The 5,586-nt window shown below is 46.2% G+C and overlaps 1 pseudogene; it reads left to right on the top strand.

The window, feature by feature from the left end:
• Window positions 1–395: 395 nt before the first annotated feature.
• On the top strand, window positions 396–2,903 carry LOC109548077 (cathepsin Z pseudogene; annotated as a pseudogene).
• Window positions 2,904–5,586: the final 2,683 nt, after the last annotated feature.

Raw genomic sequence — 5,586 nt, 5'->3', positions numbered from 1 at the left:
AGTGTAGTAATACCCTTCTCAGTGTAGTAATGACACGCCTGGGTGGTTATATTTTCTCCAGCACTACTTCTGGGAATGACAGGAAGAGATGAGTATTTTCTCTCCTGCCACTGAACTTAGAAATGTGGCTTTTTTTTTTGGAAGAGGGAATCAATAATGAACGCAGCGATTTCTTCATTATATAAAAGCCGTTGACTTGTTTTTCTGTACTTTAACATCCCCTGAGCAGGTTTGAGCAGCTTTTGAATTTTATCTTTGCGTATTCTATAGTTACCAAAATTCTATAGTATACTATACTAAGGTGTAGTCTATTCTATACTTTACTATAGTAAATATAGAATTCTATACTTTCTAGTTTATTTACTGATTTTACAAAAGAGCCTTTCCAGAGCAGAGCCAGGCAAATTGTCACTTGCTTGACACTTGGGAATCATATAGATGCTCCCTTATGCTCTGGGGTTCTGCAGGGAATATAATAGTGTACTCAGGCTAACTTGGAAATCATACTGTTATATGATGCAGTATGAAACACTGTGTAATTACCAAAATTCTGCAGCTATTAATATTTGCCTAATTTTATGAGGAAACAAGGTGTGAGGAGAACTGGATAGAATTGTGAGTTTGTGCTAAAGGCAGTTTTACTGAATGTCATCCTCCCCGTTAGATCTGTGCCCTGAAAACCTTGCTCTATCTTTGGTGCAGACACAACCTCATGCATTTTAGGGGAAGAAAACATGCTCCTGGAGAGCATATTATTTCCTCAGCATAGCCTTTAGCTACTCCAGGGGCACATCTGTGTTCATCACTTAGACCAGCGTAGACTGTTAACGGATGGCAGCAAACTTAAAGCTTAACCAAGACTCAAGTCCATTGTAACTTCTATTTTAATAACCTGAGCAGAGAAAACAGTTTAGTAGGTCATCTGAGTGAAACCGGCGAGATACAGTTTCCAAATACATGAAGGAGAGTAGCAAGAAGAGTTGGTACAAAATGAGAAAAACAGTTACAAAGGGTGGTGGGGCCCAGTGCCTAAGTCCTGGTGTGGATGTTACCTCTCTGAGTTCTCAGGAAAGGCAGGAACCTTTTGAAAATAGGCAGCCGGAACTCTATCTGAGGTAAGCCAAGCTTAGACCAGGCACAGCAGAAGTCGACGAGCATCCTTTCTACTCCTGCCTCGAGGCTGGTTCTATGTACCACGGCAGGGCGCTTGAAATTTAGAGACATGAGGGTTTAGAGTTCACTTCTAGTCTTAGATTTAGATGTCAAATGTCTAAGAAAGTAACAAATGGGGAGTTCTGGAAGGATGTGATTCAAGAAACAAGAACTGGGGGTCCGATCGCACCGGCGCGGGGTCCATGGCGTCGTTCAGGCCGCCGCCGCTGCTTTGCCTGCTCTTGCTGCTGGTGGAGCGGCGCAGGCCGGCTTCCACTTCCGCCCGGGCTGTCAGCCCCCGCGCGGGAAACAGCTCACCCAGTTGGGGCGCAAGACATACCCCCGGCCTCGTGAGTACCTGTCCCCATCGGATCTGCCCAAGAGTTGGGACTGGCGCAACGCGGATGGGGTCAACTACGCCAGGGTCACCAGGAGCCAGCACATCCCCCAGGACGGCAGCACCAGCGCCACGGCCGACCGGAGCCCCAACAGGCGCAAGGGGCGTGGTCTTCAGTGCAGCACGTCATCGACGGCGGCAACGCCGGCTCCTGGGAGGCGGGCGACCGCCTGCAGGGGTGGGAGCACGCCCGCCCGCGCCGCATCCCCGACGAGACCCGCAACAACGACCAGGCCAAGGACCAAGAGTGTGACAAGTTTAACCAGTGCGGAACCTGCACCGAATTCAAAGAGCGCCGTGTCATCCAGAACTACACCCTTTGGAAAGTTGGCGACTATGGCTTGGTCTCCAGGAGGGAAAAGGTGATGGTGGAAATCTACACAAACGGTCCCATCAGAGGCGGTACGATGGCAATAGAAAAGAGGTCTAACTACACTGGAGGCATCTATGCTGAATACCATGACAAGGCCTACATAAACCACATCATTTCCGTGGCCGGGTGTGGCGTCAGCGATGGGATGGAGTACTGACTTGTCCGGAATTCATGGGGCGAGCAAGGCTGGATGAGGATAGTGACCAGCACCTACAAAGATGGGAAGGGTGGGCTTCCCTGGTGGCGCAGTGGTTGAGAGTCCGCCTGCCGATGCAAGGGACGCGGGTTCGTGTCCCGGTCCGGGAGGAAACGACATGCCGCGGAGCGGCTGGGCCCGTGAGGCCATGGCCGCTGGGCCTGCGCGTCCGGAGCCTGTGCTCCGCAACGGGAGAGGCCAAAAGACGGGAAGGGTCCCGATTACAACCTTGCTGTTGAGCAGAACTGCACATTTGGGAACCCAACCGTTTAAGGCAGACGTCTCCAACGAGCAGTTCTTAAAGAAATGATCTCATGAGCCGCAACCAGAGGGGATCCCATCATCATGGGCACTGGGTTGGTACTGCCATGGTTCGAGAGAACTGGGGGTTGATGTTCAAGTATCTGACGCCTGGTAACGGCACTGAGCACGGAGGAGAGACACCCGTCAAAACGCCTCATGGGCTGAAAGAGTGATCCCAGGGGAGAGTCTGAGGGCGGCGACTTAGCACCTGCACAGGACTGCTTCCTGTCATGATGATGGCAGCGAACCATCTACCTGGAGAAGAGTGATCACCAGACAGTGAATGATGTGACCTGTGTTTTCTTCAATAGATGATTTGGCAGCTAGGGTTTGTGATGTATTTAAGAGGTAAAACAGTTCAGACTTATCACCAGTTCCTTTGTCACCTTGAAATCAATGGTGGGGTAGTGGGGGGAGATGGCAATTTCAAGATGCCAAGGGATGAATAAAATACACACTTCAAGAAGGAAAGGAAGGAAGGAAGGAAGAGAGAGGGAGGAGGGGAAGGAGACGGAGAGGGAGGGAGGAAAGAAGGAAGGAAGGGAGGAAGGAAAGAAGATAAGGAAAGAAATGAAAAAGAAAAAAAAAAAAGAAACAGGAACTGAGAGCCCATCATGGGGCAAGGTGTTGGCCCCAGGACTGGAGACGTGGGCTTGATTAGACACAATGCTGCCCACATGGAGCTGTGGTCTGTCCAGGATTATGCATCTTACATTCCAGCCCACTATAGGTTTCCAAGATTGGATGCGGTTGGATAAAGCACAAGTACACTTTCAGAACCACGTGCTAATATGTGTGGAAATAATAACTAGAAAAGTCTGCAGTGATAGGACTCTGTTTTCTTCCCCTACTTTAGTGGTATCGCCCACACTTCAAATAACCTTTGTATTACGCATCTTCCGCGCCGTGTTTCTTCAATACCTGCCTTGACTTCTCTCCTGCTAAGCTCTGCTCTACCACACACTTTTGCCTCCCTAGAGAGCTAATTATAAGCCTGTATTTTAGTGTCTACTTACAAGGAAAGCTTGTGTCAAAAGCAGCACATATCTATATAGAAATTGCAAAGAGTGTAAGTCCAGAACAGTGATGAAGCAATGCCCTTGGATATGTTCACCAAGTAATGATTCAGGGAAGTTGAAACTGGTCTGGTCAGGATAGTGCTGGCAACTGGATGCCTAATAAGTGTTTATTGACAATAATCATCATGATAATGATAAAATGACCTGGTGTAAGTTTATTTGGGACGTTTTCTACCAATAATAAGGGGGCAGAGGAACTTCTATGCTCATCAAGATCAGAGCTTAGAAAAAAAAAAAAGATCAGAGCTTAGGCTACTTCAGCCTTGTGGGTAAGTTTACACCTTTGCAGGCCCATAAGGTTTTTCACTAGTCCTTCCATCTTGAGAAATAATGCTTCTGATGTAATAGTAGCTTAGAATATTTGAGCATTAGGTCTTAAGTGACTTTTAATCACAGGCTTTCTTGCTAACGTTACAATCTCTTTTAGGCCTTTGGTCTCCTGAGCCAGTTCTGCATAGCTGGGGTGCTATTATCACTTTCTTTTCTCTATTTCAAGGGTATAAGGTGTAAGGGGGAGAAAAAGTAGAAGTAGGAATAGTTGAGGTGTGCATTTACATCTTGGATTTTGAAGAGGAAACTCAGATCTTCCAAACTGTCTTTTATCATCTATTCAAGGTCTAGAGCACTATAGAAGTTCCCCTCCCCTTAAAACAAAACAAAAACTTTTTTCAGAGCTTCCATGCACTTTTGTGTTTATAGATGGAAATATCTGTGAGATTACACATTTTCAAGCCTTACTGCAGATCCCTAGTTCTAGTGGGATTATATAAAACCTGGTATTGTTGAAAACCCTCCTTCTGTCTTCCATTCTTGAAGCAGGATTGAACATTTTATCAAATTGACAACAAGGGAGTGTTTTACCTGCTTGACTTAGTCTTACTATTTTATTTCAGTGCAGTGTGTCTACACCCTGCTGGGTGTGGAGGACATGACTCACCTGGAGAGAGGATGTTGTTCACTGGGGGCATCCAGGGTGTTGCAGGATGACTGAGGCACTTCTCATTTGGACTTGGTGCCATTTTGTTCCTTCCCTTGTTCTCGCTTGGATATTTACTTGGCTACTTGCTGCCAAGGAGAACCAGTCCGTTGAGTATTCAAATATTAACTCCTCTTTCTACACAAGTGGCCAAGCAAGTTTTTACTGGAAATGTAGCCTGGTGCCTGAGGAAAGATGGGGTGGGGAGAAGAGAGATTGAGGTTAAAAGGCAAAGGGACCTGCAGAAAATAGCTTTTCTGTCTGATTACAAGTTTTATGACACTTTTCCATTGTCCATAATCTTTGTGCACAAGCTTAAGAAAACATTTAGTGAGAATAACCTCACGTTAATCAATTTGTACCAAGAAGCTTCCTCTTCCTGCTGCACCACCATCCGCTTGGCCCATTAGAGCTCAGAGAAGGACCTGACCCCTGGCGGTCTGACTCCTGTGAGTCACATTTTGTACATAACACCTCCTCCCTTCACCACCTCTCAGACTAAGCAGGTGCCCAGAGCTCTAGTGGTAACAGGCCAGGTAAAGCTGTGGGGAGAAGCTATCTGGATGGAAACAGCCACACTCAGGTGAAGGGTGGAAGCTGTACACCAGGCACCCGGTTCCTCCTGAGGTTGTCAATACTCTCCTTGTTCTCAGAGGCTCACTCACCCCTGTATCCTCTTTCCCTCCTGTGGGCACTTCCGGAGCTGGGTAGCTTGAGTACAACTCTTACCCAAAGCTTTTCCTCGCTTTAAAAAAATATGTGACTAATTTATCAAGAGTTATATCCAAGAGTGTTCAAATTGGGTATTTGGGGTAGTTAGTCCCAAACCCAACTGTATATCAGAAACATGGGAGCAGGGAAGAGGGAGAAGTTGGTTTAGAAATACACATTTCAAAACAACAAAGTCCTACTGTATAGCACACGGAACTATATTCAATGTCCTGTGATAAACCATAATGGAAAAGAATATGAAAAAGAATGTATAACTGAATCACTTTTCTGTACAGCAGAAATTAACACAACATTGTAAATCAACTATACTTCAACAAAATAAATTTAAAAAAAAGAAACACACATTCCAGGACTAGATAGCTTTATTGGAGAATTCTA

This window comes from Tursiops truncatus, chromosome 2 (genome assembly GCF_011762595.2).
Source record: "Tursiops truncatus isolate mTurTru1 chromosome 2, mTurTru1.mat.Y, whole genome shotgun sequence".
Lineage (NCBI taxonomy): Eukaryota > Metazoa > Chordata > Mammalia > Artiodactyla > Delphinidae > Tursiops > Tursiops truncatus.
This window is presented reverse-complemented; position numbering and strand designations above follow the sequence as displayed.